We start from the raw sequence: 21335 nt of genomic DNA on the forward strand, positions 1-21335 counted from the left end.
ACTGGACCGTGACGTTGAACCCTCCCAGAGCGAGCGCACCAGGTGGACCGACCCCTATACAAGGACCGTTTGGGAGCAGGCTCGAGGAGTTCAAACGTCACGGCAGCCAGGACCAGGGGTCGGCTCGAGAGGATGAGCAGCTGATGAGCGGTGGGGAATCCGGAGAGATGTCAGGGATAAAAAGAGTCCAGGGGGGAGGAGAGAGAGTTGCAGGCGGAACGATGGAGGACAGTGGGAACCTGGCGGAGGCAGGGGTACAGCGGACTGCAAAAGGAAAGAAGACACTGAAGGGTTAGCAGAGGCACAGGCAGGAGACGCACGGGAACCAGGAGAGCGAGCTGGAGCAAGGGGCTAGCAGAAGCGAGCAGGGCCTGGACGAAGCGAGAAACTAACTCGATAGTCAGGCTCCTCCCCTAAGGGAGGGCGGCCTGAAATACGTGGTGGTAGCCCCTGATTCGCCAGGAGGTGGGTCCGGGTCAGGTCACGCTGGTGGGCGGCAGTACTGCAGGGATGCGCGGTCTGACACCCTGGCGCATGAGCAGAGGCACAGTGCGCGCGGCCGAGGGCAGAGGAGGAGCGCGCCGGGAATCCGCCCGCCGGAAAGGAGGAGGACCGGAGGCGCGCGCCGGAGCAGAGAAGGAGGAACCCAGCCCGGGGGCAGAAGCGGCGGCGGGGCCAGCCATGGCGGTGCTGACAGTACCCCCTCTCTTACACCCCCCTCCACTGTGTCTGGATAAAATCCTCTTAAGGATGCGTGGGGCATTGATGTTCTCTTGCGGCTCCCAAGATCTCTCCTCGGGCCCAAAACCCTTTCAATCGATTAGAAAAAATGTTTTACCCCTCACCCTTTTCGAGGCCAAAATGTCTTTCACCTCAAAGACATCATCAGAACTGACAGGTAGAGGAGAAGAGTTCGGAGCCGGGTGGAAGCGATTCAAGACAACCGGCTTAAGGAGAGAGACGTGGAAGGTGTTGGGAACTCGGAGCGAGGCGGGCAACTCCAACCAGTAGGACACGTTGTTAATGTGTTTGAGAATCTTGAAAGGCCCAATGGAGCGAGGTTCCAGCTTGTAGGAAGGGAGGTTCAGCCTAATATACTTGGCCGAAAGCCAAACTTGTTGTCCCGGGAGATAAGTCGGAGAATCCAAGCGTCTCTTGTCAGCGTGTCTCTTCATGCGCTCCCCGGACTTCTTGAGAGCCTCTTTAGTCTCGGACCAGATCTTGGAGAACTCTATGGCCAGAGAATCCACTGCAGGCACACCGGAGGTAGCGAATATAGGTAGAGGAATACCAGGATGCATCCCAAACACCACAAAAAATGGAGACTTGGCCGAGGACTCACTGGAATGATTATTGTAGGAGAATTCTGCCCAAGGGAGGAGATGGACCCAGTTATCTTGATGAGCATTAGAGAACAGGCGTAAATATGATGCTAGCACCTGATTAACGCATTCCACTTGACCTTTGGACTGAGGGTGGTACGTGGAATCTCACCTCCAGAAGTTTACATAAGGCTCTCCAAAATCGAGAGGTGAATTGTACACCACGATCAGAGACAATATGCTGCGGGAAGCCGTGAAGGCGGAAGACATGCTGGATAAAAATCTTCGCCAACTCTGGAGCGGAAGGCAGTGCTGGAAGAGGAATAAAATGGGCCATCTTGGAGAAGCGATCGACCGCTACCAGGATAGTAGTACATCCGGACAAGTTAGGCAAATCTGTGATAAAATCCAAAGCTATATGTTGCCATGGAACCGAGGGGATCGTGTTATGATTGAGTCACCGTAGGAGGCAGACACAAAAATAGAAGCTACGTCCAGAAAACCAGAGAAGTTGGCAACTATCAGATTGCAGACCCCTGAACCTATCAACACAACTAGCAGTAGCCGTGGGGGGTTCCTACGATGCCCTAGACCCCTCGATCACAGCCAGAGCGCTAAATAGCCTAAAGACAGAAAAGGAAATCTAAACTGCCCCAGAGCAGACCCCAAAGTAAAAGGCAGCCCCCAACATATAATGACGGTGAAGCAAGATGAAAAAACACTCACGGGGCCCAAGCTAACTAAACAGAACAGGAAAGGAAGGTTGCTGTCTGCAATCTGCCAAAACCCTATCAAAGACATAAGCCAATAAGCTGATATGAAAAAGACCCTGAAGCAGCTAGGCTTCAAAAACTAAATCAGCACTCAGGTATTTTCAGAAGACAGAGCTAAAGGAATTCAGCACACCTCAGCAGGGAATGGCAGAAATCCAGAAAAACAAAGAAAAACAAAGTCAAAGCAAGAATGCAAAAAGCCGAGCAGAAAACTTAGCTTTAGAAGAGCAGGAATTCAGACTGGTCTCCAAGGATCCCACAGATAAATCACCCGCAGGGCAGAAGGGCGTCGGCAGCCTTATATCCAGTCAGTAACTCCACTCAGCCAGTCATCACCATCAGACTCAGGTGTTTGATAATCAGGCTCACTACCTTTCTTTACCAGAAGAGGGAGTTCCTCGGGCCTCAGTAGTGAAGGGGAAAATGAACTCACAACAGTACCTCCCCCTTGAGGAGGGGTCACCGAACCCTCAACCACGCCACCAGGGCGATCAGGGTGAGCCCGATGAAAGGCAAGCACCAATCTTTTGGCATGAATATCAGAGGCAGAGACCCAGGAATTATCCTCCTGACCATAACCCTTCCACTTAACCAAATACTGGAGTCTCCGTCTAGCCAGACGGGAATCCAGTACTTTCTCTACCTCATATTCCATGTTACCTTCAACCAATACAGGGTCTGGAGGTGCCACCCCCGGAACAACAGGTTCAACAAACCTCTTCAACAAAGATTTATGGAACACATTATGGATTTTAAATGTGACAGGAAGAGCCAAACGAAAAGAGACCGGATTAATAATCTCCAAAATCTTGTAAGGTCCAATAAATCAAGGCTTAAACTTAGGAGAAGCCACCTTCATAGCAATATTTTTTGATGATAACCACACCATATCACCAACCTTAAACTGGGGACCAATGGTCCTATGTCGGTTGGAAAACCGCTGGGCCTTTTCCTGGGAGAGAGATAACTTATCCACCACTTGGTCCCAGATCTGGTGCATTCTCTCCACCACAGTGTCAACACCTGGGCAGGCAGAGGGCTCCACCTGCCCTGAAGAAAATCGAGGATGAAACCCAAAGTTACAAAAAAAAGGTGACATCAAAGTGGCAGAACTAGCTCTATTATTTAAAGCAAATTCGTCCAAGGGCAAAAATGAAACCCAATCATCCTGATCAGCAGAAATAAAACATCTCAAATATGACTCCAAGGTCTGGTTTGTTCTCTCTGTCTGCCCACTGGTCTGAGGGTGAAAAGCAGAGGAGAAGGATAACTGAATTCCCAGCTTGGAACAGAAAGTTCTCCAAAATCTAGACACAAACTGGACTCCTCTGTCAGATACAATGTTCTCAGGAATCCTGTGCAAGCGAACCACCTGTTGTAAAAACAGGGGCACCAACTCAGAGGAAGACGGCAACTTAGGGAGTGGTACAAGATGAATCATCTTAGAGAACCTATCACAAATCACCCAAATAACAGTCATCCTTTGAGAGACAGGCATATCAGAGATGAAATCCATTGAAATATGGGTCCATGGCCTCTTGGGGACAGGCAAAGGCATCAACAACCCACTAGAGCGAGAACACGATTTAGACCGGGAGCACGTCCCACAGGACTGCACAAAATTCCTGACATCACAAGACAAGGAGGGCCACCAAAAAGACCGACTCACCAGATCTCTAGTACCAAAAATACCTGGATGACCAGCCAAAGCAGAGCAATGAACTTCAGACATCACTCTCTTCTTCCACTGGTCAGGAACATACAACTTTCCACTGGGACAACGCTCAGGTTTGTCCTCCTGGAACTCTTCCAGAGCACGTCTCAAATCGGGCGAGATGGCAGAAACAACTACCCCTTCGCCTAAGATGGTAGCAGGCTTGGTCACCACAGGAGAATCAGCAAAGAAGCTCCTAGAAAGGGCGTCTACCTTGACATTCTTAGTTCCAGGAAGAAAATAAACCACAAAATCAAAACGTGTAAAAAACAAGGCCCACCTAGCCTGTCTAGGGTTCAAGCGCTTAGCCGACTCTAGGTAAATCAAATTCTTGTGGTCAGTGAGGACCACGACTTGATGCTTAGCTCCCTCCAACCAATGTCTCCACTCCTCAAATGCCCATTTCATGGCCAACAGTTCCCGATTCCCCACATCATAGTTACGTTCAGATGGAGAGAACTTTCGGGAAAAGAAAGCACAGGGATTCATTTTAGATGTTACAGGATCCTTTTGGGACAAAACAGCTCCTGCACCAATCTCAGAAGCATCCAACTCTACCTGGAACGGAAGTGAGACATCAGGTTGCCGCAAAACCGGGGCGGAGGTGAATCTTCGCTTCAGCTCCTGAAAGGAAGAAACAGCCTCCGGAGACCAATTTAACACATCAGCACCCTTCTTAGTCAAATCAGTCAATGGCTTGGCAATACTAGAAAATTTTTCTATAAATTTCCGATAAAAATTAGCAAAACCCAAAAACTTCTGGAGGGCCTTCAAAGAAGTGGGCTGAACCCAATCGTAAATGGCCTGTACCTTAGCCGGGTCCATTTCAATAGTTGACGGGGACAAAATAAATCCCAAAAAAGAAATCCTCTGTACTCCAAAAAGGCATTTAGATCCTTTGACATACAGGGAATTCTCCCTCAAGATCCGGAACACAGTCCGAATATGTTCCACATGAGAATCCCAATCCTTGGAGAAGATCAAAATATCATCCAGATAGATAATCAAAAATTTATCGACAAAATCTCGGAAAATATCGTTCATGAAGCACTGGAAGACAGAAGGGGCATTAGTGAGCCCAAAAGGCATCACCAGGTACTCAAAATGTCCCTCCGGAGTATTAAACGCCATCTTCCATTCATCCCCATGCTTAATGCGAATAAGATTATACGCCCCCTGAGGTCAAGCTTGGTAAACCAGCAAGCACCTTTAACTCTGGAGAATAGATCAGAAATCAGGGGTAACGGATACTGATATTTAACAGTAATTTTGTTGAGGGCACGATAATCAATACAAGGTCTTAATGATCCATCCTTTTTGGCTACAAAAAAAAAACCGGAACCTAAGTGTGACGAGGATGGTCTAATATGACCCTTCTCCAATGCCTCCTTTATATAGGATCGCATAGCCTCGTGCTCGGGTACAGATAAATTGAAGAGCCGACCCTTGGGAAATTTACACCCCGGGCTCAGTTCAATTGCACAGTCATAACTCCTATGATGAGGCAGAGACGCAGACTCATTCTCACTAAATACATCATAAAAGTCCGCCAAATAATCAGGAACATCATGCGACTGAGGAGAGGTGGAAAACACCGGAGCCTCACTAAAGGCACACCGACAACCCCAACTCACCACAGACACAGATTTCCAATCCAAAACTGGATTATGAATTTGTAACCAGGGAAACCCCAGAACAATAGTATCATGCAGATTATGCAACACCAAAAATCTGCAATTTTCTTGACGGTCTGGGGCGACCCGCATTACCACCTGGGTCCAAAACTGAGGTTTATTTTTAGCCAAAGGAGTAGCATCAATCCCCCTCAAAGGGATAGGCGTCTGCAGAGGTGTCATCGGAAATCCACAACGTTTAGCAAAATCAAAGTCCATTAGGTTTAGGGCTGCTCCCGAATCCACAAAAGCCTTGGCGGAAAATGTGGACAGGGAGCAGATCAGAGTAATAGCCAGAAGAAACTTAGGTTGAACACCACCAACAGAAAACGTGTGTGCAAAGCGTTTCTCTCGTTTAGGACAGACAGAAATAATATGCGAGGCATCTCCACAGAAAAAACACAACTTATTACGCCTTCTGAACTCCTGACGCTGCTCTCTGGAGAAAACTCTTATCACATTGCATAGGTTCAGACATTTGTTCAACAGGTGGCAACACCTCTCGTGCAGCTTTGCGTTCGCGCAAACGCCGATCAACCTGAATGGCTAATGACATAGAATCGTCAAGACCAGAGGGAACAGGAAATCCCACCATAGTATCTTTTACGGCTTCTGACAACCCCTTCCGAAAGAGAGCAGCTAAGTCATTATCATTCCAGGTAGTAAGTACTGCCCACTTTCGGAATTTTTGACAGTACAATTCTGCAGAATCACGACCCTGGTTCAATGCCAGCAGGGTCTTTTCAGCCTGATCAATGGCATTAGGTTAATCATACAACAACCCCAAGGCCTGAAAAAATGCGTTCACATTAGTCAGAATAGGATCATCTGGTTTCAAAGAAAACGCCCAATCCTGGGGATCGCCACGCAGCAAAGGGATGACAATTTTAACCTGCTGCGCGGAGCTCCCTGACGAGTTAGGCTTCAAGGCAAAAAATAATTTACAATTATTTTTTGAAATTCAAAAATTTAGACCGATCCCCAAAAAATACATCAGGTGCAGGAATCTTTGGTTCAGCAGCATGCGAATGAGCAAGGTAGGCGGAAATTCCCCGCACTTCCGCAGCGAGCTGCTCCACACGATCAGACAATTGCTTTATCTCCATTGAGAGAAAAAAAAAAAATTCCCCCTACGGCCTCAGAGATATAGAGGAAAAAATATACACACTTTTTTTTTTTTTTTACAATTCTTTCCTGCTATAGAGTACCCTAGGATCTGCGGTATGGCGGGTGATTCTGTTATGATTGAGTCACCGTAGGAGGCAGACACAAAAATAGAAGCTACGTCCAGAAAACCAGAGAAGTTGGCAACTATCAGATTGCAGACCCCTGAACCTATCAACACAACTAGCAGTAGCCGTGGGGGGTTCCTACGATGCCCTAGACCCCTCGATCACAGCCGGAGCGCTAAATAGCCTAAAGACAGAAAAGGAAATCTAAACTGCCCCAGAGCAGACCCCAAAGTAAAAGGCAGCCCCCAACATATAATGACGGTGAAGCAAGATGAAAAAACACTCACAAAGATAGAAAGATAGCCTGAGCAAAGACGGGGCCCAAGCTAACTAAACAGAACAGGAAAGGAAGGTTGCTGTCTGCAATCTGCCAAAACCCTATCAAAGACATAAGCCAACAAGCTGATATGAAAAAGACCCTGAAGCAGCTAGGCTTCAAAAACTAAATCAGCACTCAGGTATTTTCAGAAGACAGAGCTAAAGGAATTCAGCACACCCCAGCAGGGAATGGCAGAAATCCAGAAAAACAAAGAAAAACAAAGTCAAAGCAAGAATGCAAAAAGCCGAGCAGAAAACTTAGCTTTAAAAGAGCAGGAATTCAGACTGATCTCCAAGGATCCCACAGAGAAATCACCCGCAGGGCAGAAGGGCGTCGGCAGCCTTATATCCAGTCAGTAACTCCACTCAGCCAGTCATCATCATCAGACTCAGGTGTTTGATAATCAGGCTCACTACCTTTCTTTACCAGAAGAGGGAGTTCCTCGGGCCTCAGTAGTGAAGGGGAAAATGAACTCACAACAGGATCGGCAGAGGAAGCAGAAGTCCGGAGGGTGGCCGTCTAGGAACCTTGACCTTGGCACAAGAGGGACAAGAAGCCGTGAAGTCAGTCACATCCTGGCGAAGTGAAGGCCATCAATAAAAACGAGCAATGAGATCCAGTGTCTTTTTGACTCCGACATGTCCAGAAACTTTAGAGGAATGTCCCCAATGCAGCACCTCTTTTCTGTCTGCCTCAGGAACGTAGGTCTTGCCTGGAGGAGGAGTGATCAGTCTCACAGGGTCCACCGTGATGATCTTGGCTGGATCGATGATGTGAGTCTGTTCCTCCACTAAATCAGGAGACTGCAGAGACCGGGACAATGCATCTGCCTTGACGTTTTTAGGCCCGGGACGGAAACGCAGCTCAAAATCGAACCGGCCAAAAAAGAGAGACCATCTGGCTTGCCGGGGGCTAAGTCTGTGGGCTGACTGGAGGTACGCCAGGTTTTTGTGGTCGGTAAAGATGGTAAACGGGTGGACCGACCCCTCAAGGACATTGTACCACTCCTCCAGTGCCAACTTTATGGCCAGCAACTCGCGATCCCCGATGGAGTAATTACACTCTGCAGGAGAGAAGGCCTTTGAGAAGAACCCACAGGTAACCAGTCATCTGGACGGGGACCTCTGAGAGAGCACTGCACCAGCTCCCGTGGATGAGGCATCTACCTCCAAAATGAATGGCTTTGTCATGGTCACTGTGTGTCTGGACGCAGATGTTTCCGCAAGGCGAACCCATAACACACGTGACCCTGGATACACCGCCTCCAGTCGGGCGCATTTAAATAATAAAACGTGCAGGTGGATACGCCGCCTCCACCTGGCGAATTTAGGTATTACACGTTAATAAACATTCTGGAAACCCCGCCTCCAGTACGGCGAATTTAAATAATAAGGGGGACCTGGGAAACATTAACAGTGGTGGGCCCTGCGATAGGGAAAAGGGAATTGGAGACCTCCTGAGCTCCCCTGAGCCAGTGTCCCTGCACTCCTAACGTTCCCTATGCTGGTTTCGCACTGGGCGCCGCACGCGTACCTCTACGCCCTAGCTCGCCCTGACCCTAAACCCTCACTAGGGAATAGGTCGGTGCGGAAACTAATCCCACCACTGCACTAATAACACACATGAGGGAAAGAGACAATACAGGGGGACACCACTTAGCTTTATGCTCTGTGCTTATGCTCCTGCAACAGAGCCCTCCACCTGCGTGCGTCTTCTCCTCCACCCGGATCCATCACCATAACAGGATCTTGCACCATAGTGCTGCCTAGGAGCAGAGTCCACCACCAGTTGCTGCAGCTTAATAACAGAGTCCCAAGGATGAGTTCAGCTTATGCCACGTAGTCAAGCATGCTTGAGCCCAGCTCAGCAGCCAAGTCCCACATGGTGAGTGCCACTCTCCATAGTAGCCACTCCACCAAACCATGCAGACACTTCCCGCTGACACCATCACTGCGACTCCACCACGCCATGCCAGCCCTTCGTCCAGACACCATAGCTGAAACACGTCCTACCCTGGCTAAGCTGCGCAGGACTCCTCACCAGCTCCATCCTTCCACCAGGCTCTCAAAAACAGAGTGAACCCAAACTCACAATATCACAGGCAGTGATTGCACACCCCTAGCACACCTTTATAGGGTGTCACACCTGATACATAATTACGTGCACAAAACCTAAAGTGCGATACCACTAACCACCACCGGGGACAGTCAAGACACCTTGGAACTTTCCAAAGTAAAAAAAGTTCACCCAGTGCAATTTAAAACTGTCAGATCATGACAGGCTTGTTAGCCTCGGGTTGGTGTAGCACAGGTGCCGTCGCAAAGGTTGCTTCAAATAGGAAAAGGTCTCTTCAGCGTCTGGATGCCAGAACGAGGAGTTGGTGCCTTTGCGAGTGAGATTGGAAATGGGTTTGATGACTGATGAAAAATGTGGCACAAATTGACGATAGTAATTGGCGAAGCCGAGGAACCGTTGAATCGCCTTGACCCCCACCGGACAGGGCCATTGAAGAATTGCGGACAGTTTTTCAGGATCCATTTCCAGCCCAGAATCCGAAACAATGTAGCCCAAGAAGGGCAACGAAGACTGCTCAAAGAGACACTTCTCAAGCTTCGTGCAGAGGCGATTCTCCCGCAGGCACTGCAGTACCTGACGAACACTACTCCTGTGGGACGCCAGATCCGGGGAAAAAATAAGGATGTCGTCTAGATACACTACCACGCAGTAGTACAGCAGGTCTCGGAAGATGTCATTAACGAACTCCTGAAACACCGCGGGAGCATTGCCGAGGCTGAAGGGCATAACAAGATATTCATAATGCCCGTCCCGGGTGTTAAAGGCAGTTTTCCATTCGTCACCGGAGCGAATGCGGACGAGATTATAGGCTCCACGTAGGTCCAACTTCGAGAAGACGCAGGCTCCACGTAGCTGGTCGAAGAGTTCAGGGATAAGAGGCAAGGGATACTTATTCTTTATAGAAATGTTGTTCAGTCCCCGGAAATCAATGCAAGGACGGAGCGAACCGTCCTTCTTTTTCACGAAGAAGAACCCGGCACCTGCAGGAGAAGACTTCTGTATGAAACCTCTGGCTAAATTATCACGAATGTACACGGACAAGGCCGTAGTCTCGGCTGGAGACAAGGGATAAATTCGCCCCCTGGGCGGAGTGGTCCCGGGTCGCAGATCAATAGGACAATCATACGGGCGATGTGGGGGAAGTGTCTCTGCCTCCTTCTTAATGAACACGTCACAAAACGACCAGTATGCGGCAGGTAAGCCCGCAGGACCCGAGGAGACTGGAGGAGTGGCAGGAAGGACGGACCCCAGGCACCTCTCTTGACAAGGATGCCCCCAGCGGAGGACTTCACCAGAACGCCAATCCAGAATGGGTTCATGTGTCCTAAGCCAGGGAAGGCCAAGTAGCAGAGCGTGGAATAGGTTGGGTAGGACGTAGAACGCGATCTGCTCCTGGTGCAAGGCCCCGATTTGCAGATGCACCTCTTCCATAACCAAGGACACAGATACTTGTAAAGGTCTCCCATCAACAGAGACGATAACACGTGGAGTCTTCAGAGTAATCACGGGAATCCGGTACTTCTTCACCTCCTTCAACTTGATGAAGTTCCCCGCCGCGCCCGAGTCCACATAGGCCACGTCCGAACCACGCCCCCGACCAAAAACCAGCTGAACAGAAAGAGTAAGAGGATGAGAGGAGTGAGACACACCAAGGACGGCCTCTCTTACCTGGCCTAGGAGGAGGAGTTTCCCGGCCTCTCAGGGCAGGAACGCAGGAAGTGAGACGCGCTGCCACAATACAGGCACAAGCTGTAGTGAAACCTCCACCAGGGGGAGCTGGTGAGGGAAGAGAGGTTACACACTAAGAGCAGCAACCCTGAGCAACAGCACAGGTGCCACAGGTAACGAGAGAGAATAGTCAGACGTACCGAGTCAGAAACTAGCAGGAGCAGACGTACCAGAAGAAGCAGCAATACACGTAGTCAAAATACCAAGCCGAGAGTCAGAAAGCCAGAACATGAGCACCGGGTCCAAAACGTGAGACGAAATACGTGGTCGGGGTACAAGCCGGGGAGTCAGATGCCAGAGAGGGAACGTAACAGCAGAGACAAACACCAAGAGACGGGGTCAGAAATCAGTCCGGGTCATACAAGTGAATATCAGTCAAAGGAAGGAGGAACACCAAGGTACAAGGGTCAGAGGCTTTAAACTGGAAGCTTGAGCTATCACTAACACTGGTCAGCAGGCTGTGAGAGACTGAAATAGCCCAGCTAGCTCCAGAACAAGGCTGAGGAGATTAACTCCCGCATGACCAGTCCGGAGTGAAGACAGCACAAAAAATAAACTCCGGACTGGACCATGACACAAGCCCTCCATCAATCTCTCAGGGGAAGGGTCTTGAGATCATTTGCATATTCCCAGTGCCTTCTGGGATAAGTGAAGAGTCGCCGCAAGCTCAACGATCACTGGGTTTTGGCCGTTGCAGCTGAAAAGAGGAAATCGGAAAACCAGGGGAAGAGTCTTGAGGAGATCATTTGCATATTCCCAGTGCCTTCTGGGATAAGTGAAGAGTCTCCGCGAGCTCAACGATCACTGGGTTTTGGCCGTTGCAGCTGAAAAGAGGAAATCGGAAAACCAGGGGAAGAGTCTTGAGGAGATCATTTGCATATTCCCAGTGCCTTCTGGGATAAGTGAAGAGTCTTCGCGAGCTCAACGATCACTGGGTTTTGGCCGTTGCAGCTGAAAAGAGGAAATCGGAAAACCAGGGGAAGAGTCTTGAGGAGATCATTTGCATATTCCCAGTGCCTTCTGGGATAAGTGAAGAGTCTCCACGAGCTCAACGATCACTGGGTTTTGGCCGTTGCAGCTGAAAAGAGGAAATCGGAAACATTTTGGCTCATCTTTCATCATTTTTAAGAAATCTCAAGATGGAAGAGGCCAGGAGCCATTTGGTGAGCTGCATTTCTTGCTACATGTTCACAGACTTACCAGTGGAAAAGCCAAACTTCACATGCCACAAATGCAAGCTTGTGTCCCTGTTGGAGGAAAAGTTGCAAAATCTCGAAGAGAGGTTAGCTACGTTGAAGATCATTAAGGAAGGTGAAGAGTTCTTGGACAGAGCTGAATTATCTCTTCATGTTACAGAAAGAGAAGAAATTCGAAGTGCACCTGAAGAAACAGAGGAATGGAGACATGTGACCCAGAGAAGCAGGAGGATCAGGAGGCAGTCAGCACCCATACTGCTCAGAAACCAGTACCAGGCTCTCACGCAGGAAAACGATGAATACATCAGGATAAGACTTTGCCAACAAACAGCAACCTTGTACGCCTTCAGAGTCCTCCTGGATGGAGAAAGAAAAATGTTGTGAAGAAGAAACGGAGAGTGGTGGTCATGGGGGATTCCCTGTTGAGAGGAACAGAGGCCGCTATCTGCAGACCGGATATAACTTCAAGAGAAATGTGCTGTCTTCCAGGTGCAAAAATTAAAGATGTGTCTGACAGGATATCAGGACTCTTCAGACCTACAGATGACTACCCATTCCTGCTACTACATGTGGGGACAAATGACACCGCAAGAAACGACCTGGAAACCATCTGCAGAGACTTTGAAGACTTAGGCAAGAAAGTGAAAGAACTGGGAGCGCAGGTGGTCTTCTCTTCCATCCACCCAGTGGATGGCCATGGAACAAGGAGGTGGAATAAGATTCTGCAGGTGAACAACTGGCTACGTCGATGGTGCCGTCAGCAACGATTTGGATTTCTGGATCACGGAGTGAACTACTTATACGATGGACTACTTGCTAGAGATGGGGTGCACCTTACGAAGACTGGAAAGCATGTATTTGGAAGTCGCCTTGCTACACTTGTAAGGAGAGCTTTAAACTAGAACAACATGGGAAGGGAAGCAAAAGACCAGAAAAAGCCATACACCTGACAAATGCTATTGAGAACTCTGCTATTAGAATTGGAAAGGAAGAAAAAAGACGAAAGAATCTAATTAATAAAAATATTGGAGAAAGAGAAACCAGTCACAAACTAAAATGTTTCTATACTAATGCACAAAGCATGGGCAACAAACAAGGAGAATTGGAACTACTAACACAGGAAAAGAAATATGATGTCATTGGAATCACTGAAACTTGGTGGGACAATACACATGATTGGAATACAAGACTAGAAGGATACAACTTATTTGCAAGAAACAGACTTGATAAACGAGGAGGGGGTGTCGCATTGTATGTTAGAAACGCGTATATCTGCACAGAGATTGAAGCTTCAGAGACTGGGAGTTCTGTGGAAACTGTTTGGGTAAGAATACAAGGACAGAACAATGGAAAGGACACCATTGTAGGCATTTACTACAGGCCGCCTGTGCAAGCTGAAGATATGGATGAACTCTTTATGCTTCAAATGGCCAAGTTCTCCAAAAAATATGACATAGTTGTCATGGGAGAACTGGAGCAAGTTCAGAAAAGAGCGAACAGAATGGTGACCGGTCTGCAAACCCTGTCTTAAGAGGAAAGGTTGCAGGATTTGGGAATGTTTAGTTTGCAAAAGAGAAGACTGAGAGGAGACTTAATAGCTGTCTACAAATATCTAAAGGGCTGTCACATTGTAGAAGGATCAACTTTATTCTCATTTGCACAAGGAAAGACTAGAAGCAATGAGATGAAACTGAATGGGAGGAGACACAGATTAGATATTAGAAAAAACTTTTTTACAGTTAGAGTGATCAATGAGTGGAACAGGCTGCCACGAGAAGTGGTGAGTTCTCCTTCAATGGAAGTCTTCAAACAGAGGCTGGACAGACATCTGACTGGGATGATTTAGCGAATCCTGCTTTGAGCAGGGCGTTGGACCAGATGGCCCAGGAGGTCCCTTCCAACTCTACCATTCTATGATTCTCCCTCCGGCGCTGTTCTGCCAACTTGACCCGATCCACTTGCATCGGCTCTGGTGCCGGACTGTAGGACGACCCAAGAGGACGTGGACTGGATGGCCTGTGAAGAGAAGAAGATGGTCTAAGCGGTCTCCTCTCTCTAGCAGCCTCACGGGCGCATTCCTGGAACCAGAGGTCAATTCGTGTGGCCAAAGACCTGAGATCCTCCAAGGTAGTCGGTGTATCTCGCCCCGCCAGTTCGTCCTTAATTTTACCCAAGAGACCACGCCAGAAGGCCTCAACCAAAGCCTCATTATTCCACCCCAACTCAGAGGCCAAGGTACGGAACCGGATGGCGTATTGTCCGACCGTAAGAGTAACCTGAGGCAGAAAAGGGACTCTGTTGTGGAAGCCAACCGTCCAGGCTTGTCAAAAACTTTGCGAAAAGTGTCCGTGAAGGTCTGGACACTAGAGACAATGGGATCATCCCGCTCCCACAGGGGATTCACCCAGGAGAGTGCCTCTCCCTCCAAGTGGGACACAATGAAGGCTACTTTAGCCCGGTCAGTGGGATATTGCTGAAGTAGGAGTTTGAAGTGCAACCTGCACTGATTCAAGAAGCCCCTGCACAACTTTGGGTCGCTGCCATACCGAGGCAGTTTTCCAAGCCTAGGGGATGGGGCAGGTACAGGGTCTGGACTGCGAGACAGTCTCGTGCGGAAGCTGACTGAAGGGAGAGCAGCCGATCGTCGACCGAAGTCATATAGGAGAGAATATGGGCCTGGGTATCACATTGCTGAACCAGCTCCTGCTGAAGGCTGGCCAATTGGGAGGCGTTGCCGGGATCAGCGGCCTGCAAGGCCGACAGGCGGGAGTCCATGGCCTGATTATTCTGTTACACTACTGGTGACGGGAGCAAGAGTGGACCCACTGGACCGTGACATCGAACCCACCCCGAGCGAGCGCACCAGGTGGACCGACCCCTATACAGGGACCGTTTGGGAGCAGGCTCAAGGAGTTCAAACATCATGGCAGCCAGGACCAGGGGTCGGCTCAAGAGGATGAGCAGCTGATGAGCGGTGGGGAATCCGGCGAGATGTCCGGGATAACCAAAGTCCAGGGGGAGGAGAGAGATTTGCAGGCGGAACGATGGAGGACAGCGGGAACCTGGCGGAGGCAGGGGTACAGCAGACTGCAAAAGGAAAGAAGACAGAAGGGTTAGCAGAGGCACAGGCAGGAGAAGCACGGGAACCAGGAGAGCGAGCTGGAGCAAGGGGCTAGCAGAAGCGAGCAAGGCCTGGACGAAGCGAGAAACTAACTCGATAGTCAGGCGCCTCCCCTAAGGGAGGGCAGCCTGAAATACCTGGTGGTAGCACCTGATTGGCCATGAGGTGGGTCTGGGTCAGGTGACGCTGGCGGACAGCAGTTCTGCAGGGACGCGCGGTCTGACACCCTGGCGCGTGCACAGAGGCACAGTGCGCGCGGCCAAGGGCAGAGGAGGAGCGTGCCGGGAATCCGCCCGCCGGAAAGGAGGAGGACCGGAGGCGCGCGCCGGAGCAGAGAGGAAGGAGGAACCTGGCCGTAGGCAGAAGCGGTGGCTGGGCCAGCGGTGAGTACAGAGGCGGCAGCGGGGCCAGCCATGGCAGTGCTGACACATCCCATTATTTTATTTGCCTTTGCAGCAGCTGCCTGACACTGGTCACTAAATGTGAGTTTGTCATCCACCCATACACCCAGGTCTTTTTCAGTGATAGTTTTGCCCAGTGTTTTACAATTAAGCACATAATTATACATCGTGTTTGTTCTACCCATGTGCATGACCTAACATTTATCCCCATTAAAGCTCATTTGCCATTTATCAGCCCAAGCTTCTAGTTTACATAAATCCTCCTGTAATATAAAATTGTCCTCCTCTGTATTGATTACCCTGCAGAGTTTAGTATCATCTGCAAATATTGAAATTCTACTCTCTATGCCCCCTACAAGGTCATTAATAAATATGTTAAAAAGAAGTGGGCCTAATACTGACCCCTGTGGTACCCCACTGGTAACCGTGACCCAGTCCGAGTGTGCTCCATTGATAACCACCCTTTGTTTCCATCCCTGAGCCAGCTCATAACCCACTTACACATATTTTCCCCTATCCCCATTGTTCTCATTTTATGTATCAGCACCGTGTGGCACCGTATCAAAAGCTTTTGAAAAGTCCATGTACACCACGTCCACTGCATTCCCTTAATCCAGTCCGGAACTTACCTCTTCATAAAAGCTTACCAGATTAGTCTGTCAGGAACGGTCCCTCGTAAGCCCATGTTGATATTGGGTCATGAGGTTATTCTTCTTCAGATACTCCATTATAGTATCTCTTAGAAAACACTCCAGGATTTTACCCACAGTTGAGGTTAAACTTACTGGCCTATAATTTCCAAGTTCAGTTTTTGTCCCCTTTTTGAATAATGGCACCACATTTGCTATACGTCAGTCCTGTGGTACAGACCCTGTTATTATGGAATCTTTAAAGATTAAAAATAATGGTCTATCTATGACTGTACTTAATTCCTGCAGTACTCGGGGGTGTATTCCATCCGGGCCCGGGGATTTGTCAATTTTAGTGATTTTTAGACACTGCCGTACTTCCTGCTGGGTTAAGCAGGTGACATTTAATGGAGAATTTTTATCACTGATCATGTTATCCGTCATGAGATTTTCATTTTGTAAATACTGTTGAAAAAAGTCATGTAGCATATTGGCTTTTTCCTCATCCTCATCCACCATTTCACCCAGACTATTTTTAAGGGGGCCAACACTATCAAAGATTATGTTATCACATTTGCTATACTGATTGGTATGTAGTGACTGGCAATACTATACCTGTGTTATATTATGTAATTTCTTTACAGGTACCTTCCATTGATGAAGAGCAGGAGCAGTCGAGTGGAAATGATTCTTCCCTGGGTCGTCGGGCTCATGTGTCTCAGGAGGAAAGACGGGGTGTAAGTATCTTTCCATCAGAGTTATAATTTAATTTTTTTTCAGTTTTACTTAAAATAGTTTTGTTTTATTTGATCTTTAGGTTCCACAACGGGAAGAAGCCAAACAGGACATTGAGAACGATCAACTCAATAACCTTGTGCAAGAGTGAGTACCATTGTGGGACACCCGTGATTGTCAGCACTGCGACACTTGTGATTCGACGACTCTGGGAACAAGTGGCCAGATCGCTGTTGCATGATTGGGAAAGTGCCACGTACCAGAAATGATTTTGGTAAGTATTGCAATGTGGTGTGACGCGCCATTGAAACAATAAATTTTTTCCTTTTTCCCCCCTTCACAGTGAAGAGAATAAGAGTCCGTTTGCGTTCGATGAAGGATCGCTTCAACAAGGACATGAGACAGGAGAACCAGGTTATAAGTGGCGCTGCTCAAAGGATAATAAGAAAATACAAATACCACCGTAACCTTGCTTTTCTGAGGCCTGCGCTTGCTCAGCAAACGGGAGTATCTTTTGTGTTGTCTATTTAACCTTTTTTTTACTAATGTTTTTCTTTTATTTTCACCAGAGACCCTGGTGCAGCACAAAGCAACCTGGAGCATCCTCTGTTGAAGCGGCCCCGCATCAACCAGACAATGAACAGACGCAGTCCCAATCATCCACCAGTGATGTGGCAACCTGTCCAACCTCAAAGGCTGAGGAACAGGCAGCCGCTGGTCCATCAGGTTTTCCCCTCTCCCAGCCCTCTGCCGCTGCTTTAGTTGGGTCTTCTCGTCAGCAGCAGAGGGCCTGGGAGAGGTCACTCATGCCCCAGTTTATGCACTTAAGCTCGGTCTTCCAGGATAGGATTAAGGTGCAGCAGTCTCAAAGCTACAATCCACAAACCGGAGGATATTACCAGCAGCCGAACATATACTTTACACCTCCCACAGCACCGAACTATCCACCGCCTCCAGTTCAGAGATCCACCATGCTCCTACGTTCAGCACCACATAAACTTCCCCTCATCCAGCACAGCAGAGTCCTGCACACACTGAGGCCCCTGATCATGTGACCCCTGACTCCTCCCCTCCTGTGACCTCATCACAGGTCCTGTGCGCACAGAGCAGCCATATATGTGGAGTGCGGCTCTGCGGGTGGAGGTAGGTGCTGGAGGCTCCATTATTCTCTATGTGGAGTGCGGCTCTGCGGGTGGAGGTCGGTGCTGGAGGCTCCATTATTCTCTATGTGGAGTGCGGCTCTGCGGGTGGAGGTCGGTGCTGGAGGCTCCATTATTCTCTATGTGGAGTGCGGCTCTGCGGGTGGAGGTCGGTGCTGGAGGCTCCATTATTCTCTATGTGGAGTGCGGCTCTGCGGGTGGTGGTCGGTGCTGGAGGCTCCATTATTCTCTATGTGGAGTGTGGCTCTGCGGGTGGAGGTCGGTGCCGGAGGCTCCATTATTCTCTATGTGGAGTGTGGCTCTGCGGGTGGAGGTCGGTGCCGGAGACTCCATTATTCTCTATGTGGAGTGCGGCTCTGCGGGTGGAGGTCGGTGCCGGAGGCTCCATTATTCTCTATGTGGAGTGCGGCTCTGCGGGTGGAGGTCGGTGCCGGAGGCTCCATTATTCTCTATGTGGAGTGCGGCTCTGCGGGTGGAGGTCGGTGCCGGAGGCTCCATTATTCTCTATGTGGAGTGCGGCTCTGCGGGTGGAGGTCGGTGCTGGAGGCTCCATTATTCTCTATGTGGAGTGCGGCTCTGCGGGTGGAGGTCGGTGCTGGAGGCTCCATTATTCTCTATGTGGAGTGCGGCTCTGCGGGTGGAGGTAGGTGCCGGAGGCTCCATTATTCTCTGGGTGGAGGTCGGTGCTGGAGGCTCCATTATTCTCTATGTGGAGTGCGGCTCTGCGGGTGGAGGTCGGTGCCGGAGGCTCCATTATTCTCTGGGTGGAGGTCGGTGCTGGAGGCTCCATTATTCTCTATGTGGAGTGCGGCTCTGCGGGTGGAGGTCGGTGCTGGAGGCTCCATTATTCTCTATGTGGAGTGCGGCTCTGCGGGTGGAGGTCGGTGCTGGAGGCTCCATTATCCTTTATGTGGAGTGTGGCTCTGCGGGTGGAGGTCGGTGCCGGAGGCTCCATTATTCTCTATGTGGAGTGCGGCTCTGCGGGTGGAGGTCGGTGCTGGAGGCTCCATTATTCTCTATCTGGAGTGCGGCTCTGCGGGTGGAGGTCGGTGCTGGAGGCTCCATTATTCTCTATGTGGAGTGCGGCTCTGCGGGTGGACGTCAGTGCTGGAGGCTCCATTATTCTCTTTGTGGAGTGCGGCTCTGCGGGTGGAGGTCGGTGCTGGAGGCTCCATTGTTCTCTATGTGGAGTGCGGCTCTGCGGGTGGAGGTCGGTGCCGGAGGCTCCATTATTCTCTATGTGGAGTGTGGCTCTGCGGGTGGAGGTCTGTGCTGGAGGCTCCATTATTCTCTATGTGGAGTGCGGCTCTGTGGGTGGAGGTCGGTGCTGGAGGCTCCATTATTCTCTATGTGGAGTGTGGCTCTGCGGGTGGAGGTCGGTGCCGGAGGCTCCATTATTCTCTATGTGGAGTGCGGCTCTGCGGGTGGAGGTCGGTGCCGGAGGCTCCATTATTCTCTATGTGGAGTGCGGCTCTGCGGGTGGAGGTCGGTGCCGGAGGCTCCATTATTCTCTATGTGGAGTGCGGCTCTGCGGGTGGAGGTCGGTGCTGGAGGCTCCATTATTCTCTATGTGGAGTGCGGCTCTGCGGGTGGAGGTCGGTGCTGGAGGCTCCATTATTCTCTATGTGGAGTGCGGCTCTGCGGGTGGAGGTAGGTGCCGGAGGCTCCATTATTCTCTGGGTGGAGGTCGGTGCTGGAGGCTCCATTATTCTCTATGTGGAGTGCGGCTCTGCGGGTGGAGGTCGGTGCCGGAGGCTCCATTATTCTCTGGGTGGAGGTCGGTGCTGGAGGCTCCATTATTCTCTATGTGGAGTGCGGCTCTGCGGGTGGAGGTCGGTGCTGGAGGCTCCATTATTCTCTATGTGGAGTGCGGCTCTGCGGGTGGAGGTCGGTGCTGGAGGCTCCATTATCCTTTATGTGGAGTGTGGCTCTGCGGGTGGAGGTCGGTGCCGGAGGCTCCATTATTCTCTATGTGGAGTGCGGCTCTGCGGGTGGAGGTCGGTGCTGGAGGCTCCATTATTCTCTATCTGGAGTGCGGCTCTGCGGGTGGAGGTCGGTGCTGGAGGCTCCATTATTCTCTATGTGGAGTGCGGCTCTGCGGGTGGACGTCAGTGCTGGAGGCTCCATTATTCTCTTTGTGGAGTGCGGCTCTGCGGGTGGAGGTCGGTGCTGGAGGCTCCATTGTTCTCTATGTGGAGTGCGGCTCTGCGGGTGGAGGTCGGTGCCGGAGGCTCCATTATTCTCTATGTGGAGTGTGGCTCTGCGGGTGGAGGTCTGTGCTGGAGGCTCCATTATTCTCTATGTGGAGTGCGGCTCTGCGGGTGGAGGTCGGTGCCGGAGGCTCCATTATTCTCTATGTGGAGTGCGGCTCTGCGGGTGGAGGTCGGTGCTGGAGGCTCCATTATTCTCTATGTGGAGTGCGGCTCTGTGGGTGGAGGTAGGTGCTGGAGGCTCCATTATTCTGTATGTGGAGGTCAGTGCTGGAGGCTCCATTATTCTCTATGTGGAGTGCGGCTCTGCGGGTGGAGGTCGGTGCTGGAGGCTCCATTATTCTCTATGTGGAGTGCGGCTCTGCGGGTGGAGGTCGGTGCTGGAGGCTCCATTATTCTCTATGTGGAGTGCGGCTCTGTGGGTGGAGGTAGGTGCTGGAGGCTCCATTATTCTGTATGTGGAGGTCAGTGCTGGAGGCTCCATTATTCTCTATGTGGAGTGCGGCTCTGCAGGTGGAGGTCGGTGCCGGAGGCTCCATTATTCTCTATGTGGAGTGTGGCCCTTTCGGGTGGTTGTCGGTGCCGGGGGTTCCATTATTCTCTATGTGGAGTGCGGCTCTGCGGGTAGAGGTAGGTGCCGGGGGTTCCATTATTCTCTATGTGGAGTGCGGCTCTGCGGGTGGAGGTAGGTGCCGGAGGCTCCATTATTCTCTATGTGGAGTGCGGCTCTGCGGGTGGAGGTCGGTGCTGGAGGCTCCATTATTCTCTATGTGGAGTGCGGCTCTGCGGGTGGAGGTCGGTGCTGGAGGCTCCATTCTCTATGTGGAGTGTGGCTCTGCGGGTGGAGGTCGGTGCTGGAGGCTCCATTATCCTTTATGTGGAGTGTGGCTCTGAGGGTGGAGGTCGGTGCTGGAGGCTCCATTATTCTCTATGTGGAGTGCGGGTGGAGGTCGGTGCTGGAGGCTCCATTATTCTCTATGTGGAGTGCGGCTCTGCGGGTGGAGGTCGGTGCTGGAGGTTCCATTATTCTCTATGTGGAGTGCGGC

The 21335-nt window shown here is 50.4% G+C and overlaps 1 protein-coding gene across 1 annotated transcript in view; it reads left to right on the plus strand.

Annotated features, from left to right (window-relative positions):
• The window catches only part of LOC141093967 (uncharacterized), a 744741-nt gene that overhangs the window by 153416 nt on the left and 569990 nt on the right, over nucleotides 1–21335 (plus strand). The window lies entirely within an intron of this gene.

Source organism: Dendrobates tinctorius, unplaced genomic scaffold (assembly GCF_039654945.1).
Source record: "Dendrobates tinctorius isolate UK_male_01 unplaced genomic scaffold, ASM3965494v1 ptg000063l, whole genome shotgun sequence".
In the NCBI taxonomy this organism is placed as follows: Eukaryota; Metazoa; Chordata; class Amphibia; order Anura; family Dendrobatidae; genus Dendrobates; species Dendrobates tinctorius.